This window comes from Gigantopelta aegis, chromosome 8 (genome assembly GCF_016097555.1).
Source record: "Gigantopelta aegis isolate Gae_Host chromosome 8, Gae_host_genome, whole genome shotgun sequence".
NCBI lineage: Eukaryota > Metazoa > Mollusca > Gastropoda > Neomphalida > Peltospiridae > Gigantopelta > Gigantopelta aegis.
The window spans coordinates 46,183,398-46,202,399 of NC_054706.1; positions in this window are offsets into that span (position 1 = coordinate 46,183,398).

Genomic DNA, 19,002 nt, shown 5'->3' on the forward strand with positions numbered 1-19,002 from the left:
GTATCCTGTCTATTGGATGGTGCATATAAAAGATCCCTTGCTGCTAATCGAAAAGAGTAGCCCATGAAGTGGCGACAGCAGGTTTCCTCCCTCAGTATCTTCTGTGTGGTCCTTATCCATATGTCCAACGCCATATAACTGTAAATAAAATGTGTTGAGTTGGTCGTTAAATAAAACATTTCCTTCCTTCCCTCTTTTTTGACAACATATCTGATTATTACTATTATTTAGTGAAATTGTATTAACTTAAAGTAAAGTAGGGCTAGAGCATTTTTAATTGTAGCTAGTAAATTTTTGAAATCACTGATCCCATGGCTACTGGATTCTATGAAAATTCTAGAAGCCCTGTTACAGAGTGGGGATTATCCTGAGTTTTCAACCCTAGCAAGACTTCTGGTTTTTACCTCCAACAAAAACCCAAACATCCTGCTTATTACTATTTTTTTTTAAAACCACTCTAAGAGTCTTACGTTAACATGTTTCAAATATAAAGCATTATATGGATATAATATGGATAAATACACTTGGAATGACCATTTGCCAAATTATTTGAAAGTTTGTTTGGCAGTTGAGAGAAATAATAAATTCATTTGTACAACATTATTTTAGACACAAATTTATATTGAGATACTAGTCTTACTACAAAACATTACAAGGTCCAAAAGTGCAGTGCTTATGGATTGAAATATTCATATTGTAAGCAAGAAAATGTCTGTAAATTGTAATTTTAATCATATAAAAATACTTTATTTCATGATAACCTTTTAAACTGGCTACAAACATAAGATTGTTACTTTAATTACAAAAAATACTTATAGGGCACAATCTTTCACGTTCTGTTAATCGGTTAAATGGAGACCTGTTAAATATGAAATTAAACATTACAAACATTATAAAGATTAGAGTTTGGTGATATACCGTATATACCATTCGGTATCGGTATTCTTTCAATACCAATGTACCGTACCGAGCACATTTCAAAATAACTAAATTTTATCCGCCATTTAATAAAGCACTAAAAATATATGACGAACGCAAAATAGTTGAAAAGAAAAGTGAGATGAGGGCTTTATGTATAGAATTCAATTTTATCTAGATGAAATTAGCAGGTGAAACTTAACTTGGGCATGTATTTAAAGACGAGTATATGGAAAATACTACTAGATATCGGTATTGTATCAGTATCACCCAAAAAATACCAATACCAAAATTGAAAATTTCAATACCATCCAGCTCTAAAGAAGATAAATTATTCAATGTAATTTTAAGGAATTGATATTGTTACGCATATAGAATTGACATAATCAAACAATCGGTTACTTGGGTAAAAATTGGTTTACATGAACCGACCTTTGGTTCTTTTAAGATTTTGAAATATTGTACCCTCTGCAATAAAGTTTTGTGTAAATTATAAATTTTGGCAAAAACAACGTGTGTTCAGGTCATCCATGTGTTTGTGGTGGCTCAAGATTAATTTCATGTGAACCAGAAATGGTACATGCCTAAAAAAAACTAGGATCAGTGGCATACATTGTTTACAACAGCTGTTTGTGAACATTTCCAATGTGGTTATGATTTCTTCAGTTTCTGACATCTGCAGCATGCATCAGTGTTACTTACTCAGGTGTTCACAATGTTAGAAGTTGTTCTGTTCTAATAATGTTGCATGATCTATTTTATGTACATGTAAATAAAGAATCGACTCTAAATTTACAAATGGCGTTGCATAAATTAGGATTTTTGTGTAAGAGCCAGTAGGCAAGGGGTGTTTTTGGGGGGGGGAGGGGGGGGAAATTGTACGTGTGCTGAGATGTCATTAGACATTTACAAGTTCAGAATTCTACCCACCCACCCACCCTGCCTAGCAGGGTTTTGGAAATAAAAATTTCAAGTTTCATCAGTAATATAATTTTAATGTAATTATACTTATGTAATTGTTAAATGGCCCCTTCTCAGAGTAACTTTCCTTGGACCCCCTCCAAAAAACCCAAACCTTTCTAATCTTCAGCATCAGTCTTGGATGTCCACACTTACATTTGACTTTGTCTCTTTCAAAATTTCCCTTTCTGGAGCATATCATGCAGTACAATTTGGGATGGCAGTGTGTTGTGTACCACAACTAGGTCACCACAACCTACTTATCAAGCATTACTGCAAATGAAAGGAAATCATTGTCCATTCCACCTCATCGGTGGGCCCATTTGGGCTATTTCTCGTTCTAGCCAGTGCACCATGACTGGTAAATCAAAGGCCAAGGTATGTGCTAACCTGTCTGTGGGATAGTGCATATAAAAGTTCCATTGCTGCATTAGGCAAAAAAAGCGGCTTTCCTCTGACGACAACGTGTCAGAATTACCAAATATTTGACATCCAATAGCCAATGATTAATTAATCATGGTGGTGTTCAACAAAATAAACGTACTTCTTGTCCGTTCCATAACTTCCTTATCAATTCATGTAGGATCATCAAACCCTGCATGCAAGTACAACTTGGGATGGAGGTATGCTGCTTACCATAATTAGGTCACCGCGACCTACTTTTGACAGCCGTATAACGTACGGCACTAGTACTAATAAATTGGTAATTTTCGTTTGAGGTTTGGAACACTACACATGGTAAGCTGTGTTATTTTGTGGGTGAGGGATGATGCTCAATGATCGATTACTTCCATTAGGTGCTATACGTCCAGGGATGGGTGGGAGGAGGGGATAACTGGAAGAGATACAATTATATTAATTGCTATGCTGTCTTAACAAAGTGCACATTGACATATTTTGGTTAATCGGTAAGTAAGAGAGTGAAAATCTCTTATTTTGACAGTTATGCCCCTGCCGCCTTGAGAAAAGCAAACGAATGCATACAACACCTCGTTACTTCCTTTTTGCTCACCCTGTACATTGCCAAATTAGCCAATTGCAAATTTTGGCTAATATCCTATTCCTCAAATTGACCACATTTTAATGATTTTCAAGGAAATATTCAACATTTCCGAAAATTGGCTAAACCAAAATTTGTTCCAGTGTGATCCCTGTTTTTGCCATGTGTTTGAGAAAGTTACTAGCTCTCACAGAAGCTTTGGCTAGGGCCTCCAGAAATTCACTAGCCAGGACTGATGTCTCATGGATTTGTTGAACTTTGTAGCAGTAATGGATCTTCTATGTACTTTGTGACAGACCGGGGTAAATTCATGAAACAGAACTTTACGTTTTTGTAATCTATTTTATGCAGAAAATTACATAATTGCAAAATATGAATAACTAATTAATATTTGAAGAAAATGATTTACATGTATTTAAAATGCACTGTACGGTAATTATAAGAATTGTTCTTGTGTATTTTTTCACATACCACATAATTTACAACTGAAAAACTATTGTTATAATTACAAACAGTATCTTTTGTTTTCGATAAAAGCTAAAATTTTAAATAAAAACAACACATAAATACAATAATACTTTACCTTTCTCATGTTACATTAGTGGTGAAAAACTGTAATTACTCCTATGAACATCACGTTGTCCCCCAGTAAACAAGCTGATAAGTCGTAAAGGTGATTCCACCATATTTTGAAAAGTGTCGTATGTTTTCGATAGTTTCATTGGCTGTCTATTTTGTCCACATTATAGTATCATAAGTTACATCAAATTGTTCTTTCATTAATAAAAATTAAAATGTTTTTAACTTGCATAAAATATCAAATAATGATCAGAACAATAAACAGTTTTAGCTTTTGACATATTTACATAATGTTCTTGTCACCCATGAACGTCTATTCCTCATGTTCTATGTGACAAGGGCACCAAAATTCAAAGTGTCGCTTTACTACTCTAAGATAGTTACAGAATTTGAGATGAACTCAATAGTTACATGATGGGTAGGTGCACTGATGAACATCTATTTCTCTTGTTCTATGTTCTATCTGACAAGGACACCAAAATTCAGAGTGTCACTTTACTACTCTGAGAGAGGTATAAAATCTGAGATGACCCCAAGGATTACATGATGCACTAAGCCCAGGACACAAAGCCGAGTGAGCCACAGTGTCTGAATTCTTCTAGCTGCATCCGTTTTCATTTACAGCACAGGTCATTGGAATCCTCAGGTTCTTCATCAGATGTGTCAGTCAGTCATTATCAACATGCCGGTTTGCATTTGGTTGGCTGCTAACTCCAGATGTGCCTGGCATTGAAGAATCTGTTGTGTTACTGGTAGTACTTAATTTCCTTGTTTTCTTTTACGTGATGGCTTTTTCTTTTGCTGCTGCTCTTGATGTGTGTAAATGTTTTAAAAATTGTCTTCCATGATGGCCTTCCCACTGTCAACAAAACTGGAGCCTTTTTCTTCTTTGTTGGCTTTGCATTGTTTGTACTAATCTTTTTAGCACTTCTGAAGAATTCGCTACATTTGCTGAAGCTCACATCGGTTGTGACATTTTCAGATTCGTTTTGTCTTGCGACTTGTTTTTCAGATGTTTTCTTCCATGATGGCCTTCCCACCATCAACAGAACTGGAGCCTTTTTTCTTTGTTGGCTTTGCATTTTTTGTAATCTTTTTAGCACTTCTGAAGAATTCGCTACATTTGCTGAAGCTGACTTCAGTTGGGACATTTTCAGATTCATTTTGTGTTGGTACTTCTTCTCTTTTTTTAATGTTATCTTCCATGATGGTCTTTCCACCATCAACAGAACTGAAGCCTTTTATCATCTTTGTAGCTTTGCATTTTTTGTAATAACCTCTTCAGCACTTCTGAAGAATTTGCTACAGGTTTTTGCTGAAGCCGACACCAGATGTGACATGTTCAGATTTCGTTTTGTGTTGCGTCTTTAGTAGAAGAAAACACTGTTGATGAAAGGAAACTGGATCTCTTCAGGACATTTCTGTTAAATGGATATAAGTCTTCCTGAAAGATGCTTGCAACTTGTGTCATCATACAAAATCGAAATTTGTTTGTCAGATGATTTTTTATTTTATATATATATATATATCACTGCTCCTTTTCCTTTCTCTCTTTTGACTTTCATTTTATTTCTTCCCGATCTGGCAGCTCCTATCTTTCAATTTCTTTTGTTATCAACCTCCACATACCAGTCCTTGTCTCACCAACCACAACATGTGTTTGTCAAGTGATGGGTGGGTGCACTGAGCCCAGGACACAAAACGAAGTGAGACCCAGTGTCTGAATTCCTCTCACTGCATCCGTTTGTATTTACAGCACAGGTCATTGGAATCCTCTGGTACAGGTTCTTCATCATATGTGTCAGTCATTATCAACATTCTGGTTTGCATTTGGTTGGCTGCTAACTCCAGATGTGCTTGGCATTGAAGAATCTGTGGTGTTAATGGTAGTACTTGATTTTCCTTGTTTTCTTTTAGGTGAGGGCTTTTTCATTTGCTGCTGTTCTTGATGTGTCTGAATGTTTTTTAAAATGTTATCTTCTGTGATGGCCTTCCCACCAACAACAGAACTGGAGTCTTTTCTCTTTGTTGGCTTTGCATTTTTTGTAATAATCGTTTTAACACTTCTAAAGAATTTGCTGAAACTCACATTGGTTGTGACATTTTCAGATTCGTTTTGTCTTGCTATTTGTTTTTCAGATGTTTTCTTCCATGATGGCCTTCCCACCATCAACAGAACTTCAGTCTTTTCTCTTTGTAGGCTTTGCATTTATTGTAATAATCGTTTTAACACTTCTAAAGAATTGGCTACAATAGCTGAAACTCACATTAGTTATGACATTTTCAGATTCATTTTGTCTTGCTATTTGTTTTTCAGATGTTTTCTTCCATGATGGCCTTCCCACCATCAACAGAACTGGAGCCTTTTTTCTTTGTTGGCTTTGCATTTTTTGTAATAATCTTTTTAGCACTTCAGAAGAATTCGCTACATTTGCTGAAGCTGACATCGGTTGTGACATTTTCAGATTAGTTTTGTCTTGCTAATTGTTTTTCAGATGTTTTCTTCCATGATGGCCTTCCCACCATCAACAGAACTGGAGCTTTTTTTGTATTGTTGGCTTTGCATTTTTTATAATAATCTTTTAAGCACTTTTGAAAAATTCGCTACATTTGCTGAAGTTGACATTAGTTGTTACAAGTTCAGATTCATTTTGTATTCCTACTGTTTTTTATTAAATGTTATCTTCTGTGATGGTCTTTCCACTGACAACACAACTGGAGCCTTTTTTTTTGTTGGATCTGCATTTTTTTGCAATAACCTCTTCAACACTTCTGAAGAAAAATTTGATACATTTGCTCAAGCTGACATCAGTTGTGACATGTTCAGATTCGTTTTGTGTTGCTACTTTAGTGGAAGACAACACTGTTAATGGAAGGAAACTGGATGTCTTCAGAACATTTCTGTTAAAGGGATATAAGCCAGTCTTCCTGAAAGATGCTTGCAACTTGTTGTCATCATACGAAATCAAAAATTGGTTTGATGATTATTGGATTGTTTTTAATAGGGGTTTTTTAATCCCTCTACCCCTTTTCCTTTCTCTCCTTTGGCTTTCATCTTATTTCTTCCCGATCTGGCAGCTCCTATCTTTCAACTTCTTTTGCTGTCCACTTCCACATCCCGGTCCTTGTACCATGTGATACATCATGTGTCTTCGATAGGTGTAATCTAATGGATGAATTCTGCAGTCTGACACATTTTATTGATACCAAAATACTGCATTAATGAAAACTGATAATATGCACAATATCTATGATATTAGTACGGTATTACAATTAAAACTTGCTGTTGGTAGCTCCTCGGAGCATTTTTAGTGCTGATGGAGTATATTTAACAAAATGGTCACTGAGGTACTTGTGGAAAATTTCAGAATTGGATCCACTTATCTCACTAACTGTGCCTGCTGTATATCCTGGAAGAAGCTCCGCTCCCCGGTGCATTCATTGTCCTTTAAACACAAAATATGGAGATACGGCTACCCAAAGAACATTATGGCAACCAATATCATTTGTGGTATTTGATCTGCTCAAAAGTGTCATGGTCCCGAATTTTTTCTATATATAAAATAAATGTAACTATTACTATAATGGTTATGATTAACTTTCCTTTTATTTAAAAAAAAGTGCTAAATAAAATAAAATAAATAATAACCTTTTTTTTAATACTTAATAATGTTGAGGTTTTTTTGTTATTTTTAATTCACCGTCACAAAACCACCTCAGTTGTACGAAATTTAAAGGTACAAGCCTCCATCAAACATTATTGAAAATAAATGTAAAACAAGAGATAATTACACATTGTATTGTTCAGTGTAGGCCTACGGTCCACATGGTACATCGTGTCTTTTTGACAGGTGTAATCTGATGAATGAATTCTGCTATAGGAATAATTTTATTGATGCCAAGATACTGCATTAATAAAAACTGATAATATGCACAATGTCTATGATATTACAATTAAAACTTACCACTGTATTGGTGGCTTGACTGTGAGCGTTTTTTAATTTTTAAACTTTTATTATCCCCAGATCAATGACAATGTCAGAGTTGGGTAGCCCTGAATCACCGCCTTACAATACAGTAATAATATTTTAAATGAGAGAAATAGATAACACAGAAATTTCATAAATATAAGAGTAAAAGAAAAACGGCCAGAATTTTTTTTTAATTAAAAACAAACATTACAGAAATGATGAAAGTTTTTTTCAGTGTATTTCCAGAACCGTTGAGATTTTTAAAAGGGATCTTTAATATGCATATTTATTTAACCACTTGGTGGGAAAATGTAGTATTTACACCAAGAGATGACAAGCATCAGAAACCATGGGCCCACTTCCAATTTATTTATTTATTTTATTATTACTTTTAAAAATTATATATATATTTACAATGTGCACGCACATGTATATATCCATAAAATAAATATAAACACATGAGATAACATGTTTAAAGTAATACACAAACATCTACATATGGGTAATGGAGAATACGTGGTTAACTATTGATTCTTGAAAAATAATCCACGACCTCCGTAGGGGTGAGTGGGTTATTTTTCAAGAATCGACGGTTAACCGTGTATTCTCCAACCTAATCCATTATTCATTTAAAAAAAACTTAGCAGTGGATAGCTGGCATTAAGTGTGATGCACGTGCTAAACGTGTAACCTGTGATTTTCTATTTAGTTTCCTACAATCTTCATTGTGTTCTGCCAGAATACATTACTATCACTAGTATCAAGTTTATAAGGCTTAAATTACATGTTAATTTGATGATGCAGATGTCTGGCCTCGTGGGCTAATGCGTTGTACTTGTTTACAATGTACAAGTTCTGTCGGTAGTGGGTTCGAATCCCTGTCCTAAACTCACAAAAAGTTCAAATTGCATTGTTTCATATGTGTTGATTCTTAAAGAATAATCTACACCTTGAACAATAGTGTGACAGATATGGATTAAGTACAAATATATCTGTGCACATACAATCGTAGTTTGTTTGGGGGGTTTTCTCTTATAAAAATGTATTAAAAAGTAGCAGTAAAAGAAAAGAAGAGATTTCCAGACTAGCATCTTTTACCTTAAAAAACAAAAAAATCTTATACTCTATTTTGTCCTTATTGTGTTCCGTCTTTCATATTGACAATATTTTCTGCATGAAATAGATACCAACTTCTTGTAATTAATGTACAACTTCTAACTATAAATGTGAAGTTACTATGTTTTGTGAATTTGCGTCCAGGCCAGCACATACCATGGTACTTGAATATAGCCAATCACAAAGCACTGGTTGGGAGGGACATTGGGCTATTTCTCATTCCAGCCAGTGCACCACAACTGGTATATCAAAGACACTGGTATGTGCTGTCCTGTCTGTGGCATAGTACATATAAAAGATCCCTTCCTACTAATGAAAGGATGTAGCAGGTTTTCTCTAAGACTATAATGTAAAAATAACAAAATGTTAGACATCCATTAGCCAATGATTAATAAATCAGTGTGCTCTAGTGGTGTCGTTAAAGAAAACAAGCTTTAACTGTGGTTGGGAGGGAAAAAATCAACAGATTCTCGGAGGGTGATGAATTCTACAGTGCATCATACCTCATCAAGTTGTATCCTGCCCTCGCAAGTTACAGATCAGGGGCCTAATTCACTAAACTCTCACAACTTTGCGATCTCACAGTGCAATGCTAAAAGACTTGCAAAGAGGATGCTTTGTTGTCTAACAGAGCCTAAGAGACCTTTGTGAATTAGGCCCCTGTTCTCTACCCGAGTTATATTCTGCTCTTGCATCCTATAGATATGTTGGTTTTCTTCTACTGTTGTATCCTGACCTTCCAACCTATAGATTATTGGTTCTCTATCACAGTTATATTCTGTCCAGTGTCCATGCAACTTCTAGATTCTCTGTCACAGTTATATCCTGCCCCTGCAAACTATAGATACGTTGATTCTCTACCACAGTTATATCCTACCCCTGCAACCTATAGATATGTTGGTTCTCTGTCACAGTTATATCCTGCCCCCACAACCTATATATCTGTTGGTTCTCTGTCAGTTATATCCTGCCCCCATAACCTATAGACCTGTTGGTTCTCTATCACAGTTATATCCTGCCCTTACAACCTATAGATCTGTTGTGTTTCTTCATACAGTTATATCCTGCCCCTACAACCTATAGAACTGTTGGTTCTCTATCACAGTTATATCCTGCCCCTACAACCTATAGATCTGTTGGTTCTCTATCACAGTTATATCCTGCTCCTGCAATCTATAGATCTGTTGGTTCTCTATCAGTTATATCCTGCCCCCACAACCTATAGATCTGTTGGTTCTCTATCAGTTATATCCTGCCCCTACAACCTATAGATCTGTTGGTTCTCTATCACAGTTATATCCTGCTCCTGCAATCTGTAGATCTGTTGGTTCTCTATCACAGTTATATCCTGCTCCTGCAATCTATAGATCTGTTGGTTCTCTATCACAGTTATATCTTGCTCCTGTAATCTATAGATCTGTTGGTTCTCTATCACAGTTATATCCTGTCCCTACAACCTATAGATCTGTTGTGTTTCTTCATACAGTTATATCCTTCCCCTACAACCTATAGATCTGTTGGTTCTCTATCACAGTTATATCCTGCTCCTGCAATCTATAGATCTGTTGGTTCTCTATCAGTTATATCCTGCTCCTGCAATCTATAGATCTGTTGTGTTTCTTCATACAGTTATATCCTGCCCCTACAACCTATAGATCTGTTGGTTCTCTATCACAGTTATATCTTGCTCCTGTAATCTATAGATCTGTTGGTTCTCTATCACAGTTATATCCTGTCCCTACAACCTATAGATCTGTTGTGTTTCTTCATACAGTTATATCCTTCCCCTACAACCTATAGATCTGTTGGTTCTCTATCACAGTTATATCCTGCTCCTGCAATCTATAGATCTGTTGGTTCTCTATCAGTTATATCCTGCTCCTGCAATCTATAGATATGTTGGTTCTCTATCACAGTTATATCCTGCTCCTGCAATCTATAGATATGTTGGTTCTCTATCACAGTTATATCCTGCTCCTGCAATCTATAGATCTGTTGGTTCTCTATCATTGTTATATATATGCACTTGGATCACACTCCACTTGGATCACTAAATGTCAGTCTTCCACATAAAACAGTACTGATATAAAAATGTTATACCCCATTACAGCAAATATTTTAAATGTTTATTGTCAATAATTTCAGTTTGGCTTAATGTAAAAAGAAATGGAAAACTTTTGGAAATAACAAAAATGTTCTATTTTTAAATGTACAAATTGTGAAAGCATTGATATAAGTAAAACAGCAATATTCACATGTACAGAAGAATGCCATCTGCTCATGGAGTTTGAAATTCCTACTTGTTAATTTTTTAAAATTAAAATGTTTTTTTTATCCTACATTCATTTAAAACTTCCAACTACATGTAATAAAGACACATTTATATACGAATAATCAAATAGAGAGTTTTGGATAAACTAATAAAATAAAAAAATAGTTTTCTTTTTCTTGTAGACCAAACTGCAATTATTGACAAAAAAACACTTGAAATGTTTGCTGGAATGACATAGAGGTTCTTAACCAACCTGATAAGACTGACATATTTCAGGAACATGGCTAATTTATAAATGGGGTTTAGCATATGCTAGTTGATATACACTATAAAGTATTAATACTAAATATATTTTAAACCAAATGATATAGTGTTATCTCTATGGAACATGGTGTGGACAGGTATTATGTAAAGAATATTGTAAATATTATTGTGATGGACTATTGCACTAATGTGAACATGTACATACAATTATGTATGTGAAGATAGAATCATTTGTTTTGTTGATAGTTTTGTGTTTCTGCAGTTGAACAAATGAAAGCAGATTTGAGGTATCAGTAATACAAGCGGGTGCACACATGCCAACATTAACAGGCATCCATGACATCAGTGTTGCTGTGCATGGCATATGGGGACTCTTTGAGTTAGGGGGGCTGGAGGGGTTGATTTGCCAGAAATTTTACCCAGATAAAAACTGCCAGAATTTTCCCCACTGTTTTGCCTGTATTTGGGGAGGGGGGGGGGCAATTGCCCCCCTCCCCCGGGTCGTACGCCCATGTTGCTGTGTGTATAACAGCATTATTTGTTTGAACACCTGTTGAATACATACAATGATAAAACCTTATTCTGTCTCTTTCCGGTGAGTATGTGATAATCTAGTGATTCTTGTACATGTTGTTATATTAAATAATCTGGTGCAGGTTTACGTCTGTTTAGCAAGTCCTACAAGCGAAGTAGGAATGGTGTATGTTCATGAGATCTGGTGGTCCACCTAATGACTTGGTGGTGAATAGTGGAAACGTCCCTTCCCCCTGCATCCTAGTCAGTAAATTCCTTTATTATCCACATAGTTCAAGATATTCAGGGAAATATAATAAATGACCCATGTGTGTCATAATGATTTCACGTACACCACGAATTACGTAATTCTGTGAATGAATGTTTAACGACACCCCAGCACGAAAAATACATCGGCTGTAGTGATGATCAACATCAATATAAAAATTCAAGATTTAAATAAAAACAGTGTAAAGAACTGTGCAAAAATACAAATATCACTGATAGATACTGACTTTTACTCAAAATTTCAATTTGTGCTGTATTGGCCATTCTCAAAGAGCATGTTACACCCCTGCACCATGGTGAGGTTACAACACATGCAGGGGTAATTTTGTGAAGTGACATCATACCTTAATGTGGCTTCCTCTGTGTAAACGCTTATCAAAAATGACGTCGTTTTTCGTCGTCTCATTTTAGTTACATTTGAAATGTTTTGACATGGTTTTAGCTTGTTATTCATAAAAATAATATTTTGGATAATGTGGATAATAAAGAAATTATTACACTCGCGTGTGAATCGTACTGATTTTACGAAAGTCGTGTCGGGATTAATATATTACTCTCACTCTCGCTCGGGTAATACAATAATCCTGACACTCATTTCGTAAAATCAGTATGACACACAAGCTCATATAATAATCTCTGTATATGCAATCTATATTCCTTAATTATATTACTTACAGTTTTAACGTCATCCCATTGGTCCAGCCATAGCAAAGCGAGTTTGTTAATCTCTCGATAAACGTAAAAATAATGTATGGGAACGTCTGATGACATCACGTTATATTGGTGCTTTGTCTTATTGAGCGTTATTGTTTAAGAACCAGAACAATTATTCAGAATAAAATATGAACTTTTAGTGATGTTGTTAGTAATAGTTAATATGTTTTAAATTTAATTATAAGGATTGTCTGTTATTTCTTTTACATTCATCTGGGTTTGAACAAAAGAAAGAAAGAAATGTTTTATTTAATGACGCGCTCAACACATTTTATTTATGGTTATATGGTGTCGAACATATTGTTAAGGACCACACAGATATTGAGAGAGGACACCCGCTGTCACCAATTCATGGGCTACTCTTTTCAATTAGCAGCAAGGGATCTTTTATATGCACCATCCCACAGACAGAATAGTACATACCACGGCCTTTGTTACATCAGTTGTGGAGCACTGGCTGGAACAAGAAATAGCTCAATGGGTCCACCGACAGGGATTGATCCTAGACCGACCGTGCATCAAGCGAACATTTTACCACTGGGCTAAGTCCTGTCCTGGGTTTGAACAAAAACAGGTCATCCGCAAACATGTATAAATAGCATTGCCAATTCACACAGTTTGTGGATGATTTTTGTTGTGTTCATACCCAGATGAATACAAACGAAATAACAGACAGTCCTTAAGACACTGATACAAAGAAATCGGGGGGTCTCGGGGGGTCACATGGATAACGGTAAAAGGTGACAGCCACCAAAATCTTCATCCATAATGTCAGTACATTGACCATGTTACTGACATTCAATCCCACATGTCTGAGGGGCGGGACGTAACCCAGTGGTAAAGTGTTTGCTTGATGCGTGGTCAGTCTGGGATCGATGCCCGTCGGTGGGCTTAATAGGTATTTCTCGCTCCAGCCAGTGCACCACAACTGGTATATCAAAGGCTGTGGTAAGAGCTGTCCTGTCTGTTGGATGGTGCATATAAAAGATCCCTTGCTGCTAATCGAAAAGAGTAGCCCATTAAGTGGCAACAACAGGTTTTCTCTCTCAATATCTTTTTGGTCCTTGTCCATATGTCCGACGCCATATAACCGTAAATAAAATGTGTTGAGTGTGTCATTAAATAAAACATGTCTTTCTTTATTTTCCCACATGACTGACATTGAGTCACACATTACATTTGAGTGTTTTATACAAACTAGTCTACACTACACTCGGTCTCGAATATCATGTGTTCCCTTGTTTCTTGCCATCAGTATGTTTAAAAACCGTGCTTGTTCTTTTGTAACACCTGCATTCTTGACGGTTCTGTTTGATACCAGACCATTTAATGGTATTGGATGTGCTTAAAATAATGTTATCTATCAAAAACCATTACAGAAGTGACAGAGTCAAAATGTTCTATATCCAAATAAAACAATTTTACACACAAAAAAAATTCTAGGTTTTTTACTATTAAAAATTTGAAATAAAGTTATTTAGATGGATACTTTGTATCGAAAGCAACAAGTATCCAGACATTCATAATATACAGCTTTTATTAGGTCGAACCTTTGAACAAAGTTTTATCCTAAATGGGAAAAATAGCACATGGAGCACCATAAACTTAAGGCCACAATTTATTCACAATAAAGATGACATCGTTTCCAATCCAATCCAATCTGTACTCAGTGGTACAGCGCCTGCTTGATGTGCGATCTACTGGGATCGATCCCCGTCGGTGGACCCATTGGGCTATATCTTGTTCCAGCCAGTGCACCACGACTGGTATATCAAAGGCTGTGGTATGTGTTATCCTGTCTATGGGATGGAGCATGTAAAAGATCTCTTGCTGCTAATCAAAAAGAGTAGCCCATGAAGTGGCGACTGCAGGTTTGCGACTGCAGGTTTCCTCCCTCAATATCTGTGTGGTCCTTAATCATATGTCTGATGCCATATAACCGTAAATAAAATGTCTTGAGTGCATTGTTAAATAAAACATTTACTTCCTTCGTTTCCAATCCAGGTATTAAAAACACAACCTGTGGCAGCTTTGAACATGTATACAGAATAAATACAAGGTTGGTAACATCTTGATATGTTAGTGTTGCTGGTCAGTATTTTGCAAGTCAAAGCTCTTGTTTCATCTCGGCATTTGTCTCAAACGCTATGTTTACAGTGACAGACCAGGTTCTTAAATACAACAATGTATTTTTCACTGTTTTTGATCATTTCAGTTAGAAATTACAGGTCAGAGAGTTGTAGTGCATGCCTGTCCTGGGCACAGGTGTCAGCCTCAGCCGGTTCCTCCGTCCAGGACAGGACAGAAATCACTTACATTTTATTGTTTTGTACATCTGAAATGTTTTTGGTCATGTTTTTTGTAATACTCAAAAGACATTTTTTATAATTCTAAAAATGCATGTACCTCCAAAAGTAATGGTTATAGAGTAAGCTTTAGTCTATTTTTTAGAGGGTACTTCCCAGTCTCAACACCACAGACTTTATTCCACTCTATTGTAAACTTATCCAGATGTTACAGGTTTGAGAATTATTAAACTTAGTGTCCATTTTCACTGGTTGGAATAGGGTTTGCAGCTTTAATATATACATTTAATACTTGGACCATTTCTGCAGTTTCCTTGTTTCAATATTGTTGATACTGGATACCCGAAAACAACAACTAGCTTTTAAATTTTTAATTGGTAAAAATTGTTGATGTTTTTTTAAGGTGGTAGTGGTAAGCAGAATCTGTTGAATTTGTTGATTGTACACTGATTTAGAATGTTACATTGATACCATTGAGCATTGACATAATCATGTGTAAATACATTTACCATGTTGAAAGTGTAAATATTGTACATTAAAATTGATTTGTAAATGCCTGAAATAGTTTTTTTGTGTTTTGTTGTAGTACATGTATATGTGTTTTAACATGGATATGCATTTACTGTAAACCAGATTAATATTGCAACATTTTCTTCACGAATACATACCTTAGCACATGTTCGCAATGTTTAAATTTTGCAAATGACCATTGGCATCTGTAAAAAAACCCATCTAACTGGCCAATATTGCCTATATCGGTCTGAAAAAATACACCCCATTGTCAGAAAAGCGGTGTTTCCTGTTACTCAACATCGAACAACTGTCTCTTGTACCAAGTAAAGAGGCATACTCACCTTGCATGTAAGTTTGTAACAGAAACCTAACTCATGGCTTTGGTTGTTAACAAGTACCTTTGGTAGCTGAAACAATTCACGTTTATTCGCCACTGATTGGTGTGGCACTCAGTAAATACTAGAGAGAAAAACACACATAAACTTAAGTAAGCTTGTTCAGTAACCTATTATTTTTGCATTATTTTGGGTTTCATTTCTGGAATGAGAGTACTGAAGCGCAAACGTGAAATTGTTATCACAGAGTGAAGAAAGGCTGGAATAATTTAATTACATATGTGGTGTCTAGTAATTCAGGACAAATGTTAGTAAATGGACATTAGTGGTCATGATTTACAATAATCATTGTGAACTGGTGAAACGGAACAATTTAGTGCTACTTGCTAGTATTTAGTATTTCTGAACATGTCTGTGACATCAATAAACTGAATGATAATTATTATGACTGTGTTCTGTCTCTGGTACAGAGTAAACCGGCCTCAGTGGCATCATGGTTGGGCCATCGGTAAACAGGCTGGTAGGTGCTGGGTTTGGATCCCAGTCGAGGCATGGGATTTTTAATCCAAATACCGACTCCAAACCCTGAGTGAGTGCTCCGCAAGGCTCAATGGGTAGGTGTAAACCACTTCCACTGACCAGCGATCCATAACTGGTTCAACAAAGGCCATGGTTTGTGCTATCCTGCCTGTGGGAAGCGCAAATAAAAGATCCCTTGCTTCTAATCGGAAAGAGTAGCCCATGAAGTGGCGACAGCGGGTTTACTCTCAAAATCTGTGTGGTCCGTAACCATATGTCTGACGCCATATAACCGTAAATAAAATGTGTTGAGTGCGTCGTTAAATAAAACCTTTCTTTCTTTCTTTCTGATACAGAGTAAAGAAGATTACCCACCTTGTATGTAACAAAAACACAGTTCACGGCTTTAACATTTTCTTTCATGGTTTACTTGTTTATAGAAAATAAGACACCACCTAAGCACACTCTAACCTAGAAAATAATGTGTGCATATAAATTTCACGACTTTAGGTTGGGTGTGAAGACCTAAAATTAATATGCGATTCCCTCCCACCACCCCGTTTACAGTAATATATTATTGCAAGTGTTTTGCAGAAGTCTGATCTATTTAATTCATTTCACAATTGCTAAGAAACTTTTCATTGATTCAGAGATAAGTATGGTATATATTCATCTACATATATGACATGGAGCACTTGGTATCGTCATCACCATGCTGACCAATTACTGAAGTAGTTTGTTTTATTTAACGACGCCACTAGAGCACATTGATTTTTTATCTTATCAGCTATTGGACGTCAAACATATGGTCATTCTGACACAGTTTTTTTAGAGGAAACCCGCTGTCACCACATAGGCTACTCTTTTACGACAGGCAGCAAGAGATCTTTTATTTGCACTTCCCACAGGCAGGATAGCACAAACCATGGCCTTTGTTGAACCAGTTATGGATCACTGGTTGGTGCAAGTGATTTACACCTACCCATTGAGCCTTGCGGAGCACTCACTCAGGGGTTTTGAGTCTGTATCTGGATTAAAAATCCCATGCCTTGACTGGGATCTGAACCCAGTACCTACCAACCTGTAGACTGATGGCCTAACCACGACGCCACCGAGGCCGGTAACCGATTATTGAGTGCATAACATAATTTGACCTTCATCTTGTGCAGATATATGGCTTGGCAGTTTACCTCTGTATGATTTACAAATGATGTATACTGATGTCCAAAAGAAACTCTACATATATAAAATGTGAATAATTTGATAAACATTGTTGCCAATGGAAAAAGAACCAATTTAGAAACCACCTTACAAACACTTTGCATGTATCATGAAATGCTTTGTCACATTTAGATGTTGGAACTTCATGATACTTCCATATTCCACCATACCGTTTGTTGGGTTTTTTTCTAATACAGTTTCAAGCCTTGTAAAGTTTCTTTTGAACCAGTATATACTGTTGGTGAAAAGTGACTGTTCTACAGACAAATCACTGAATACTAATTCATGGGTGCCCACCATCATGACTTTGTCTATATATCCATTGGCTTCGGTCTTGTGATAGTTTCAATATATTAATGGTTTTGAGGCTCCTAAAGTTCATAATACAAGCATTTTCACCAAGTTTTATGTCATAGAGTATACACATATAGAAAAAACCAGTACTGGTGAGTTTGATAGAAAACCAGATATTAATGAATGTTACGGGTATGATTAAATTTTAATTATGTGAATTTTTTGCAATTGGATGGATGAACAGTTTGTTTTGGACCAACCACCATCCAAAGTTGGTCCTACATGTGGTTTAATGGTCCTTTATGCATCTGTATGCAAGATATGGTCTGGACAAGGATTTACTGTTATGTGCAGTAGACCATGAAAAGTAGGTCACAGTGACCTAGTAATAGCATGCAACACACCGCCATCCCAAGTTGTTCCTAAATGTGAGGTTTGATGGTTCTGTATGCAAGGTATGGTCTGGACAAGGATGTACTGTTATGTGCAGTAGACCATGAAAAGTAGGTCACAGTGACCTAGTAATAGCATGCAACACACCGCCATCCCAAGTTGTTCCTACATGTGAGGTTTGATGCAAGATATGGTCCAGACAAGAAAAAGTTAACAGACAGACATACAATGCCATACCATAATACAACCCATAAAAGATGGCCGTACAAAAAGTAGCCTTTACAGTGGCAATGGATTTGTTTTGACATTCTCAAGACTAAATGTTGCTCAATATTCATTATCTAGGTACACATTTTAAGGCAAACTTTAATTTTCTGTCACTGCACTTCCCCAGACATTAGGAATTGTGTGTTGTCTGGTGGTGGTAAATACATTCACAAAAATCATCATGCCTGTTGTGTTTAGGTAGTAGGATTCTCCAAGGCTGCTGGCATGTAACTTACTGATCAAGTACTCTTCTTCAGGTATGATGGGTAGTAGGATTGATTCCCCTCTGTGGACCCAATTGTTGTTTTCCCATCCCAAGCACTGCTCTTATAACTATATCAAAGGTTGTGGTATATGCCGTCTTGTATGGTAATGCTTATAATGACAACACAAATACAAGTCTTCACTTTCTCTTACTTCCCCTTCATGGACCCACTTGGTTTTTCCCATCCCAACCACTGCTCTTACAACTACTATATCATATATAATGCTCATAATGACAACACAAATACAAGTCTTCACTTTCTCTTGCTTCCCCTTCATGGACCCACTTGGTTTT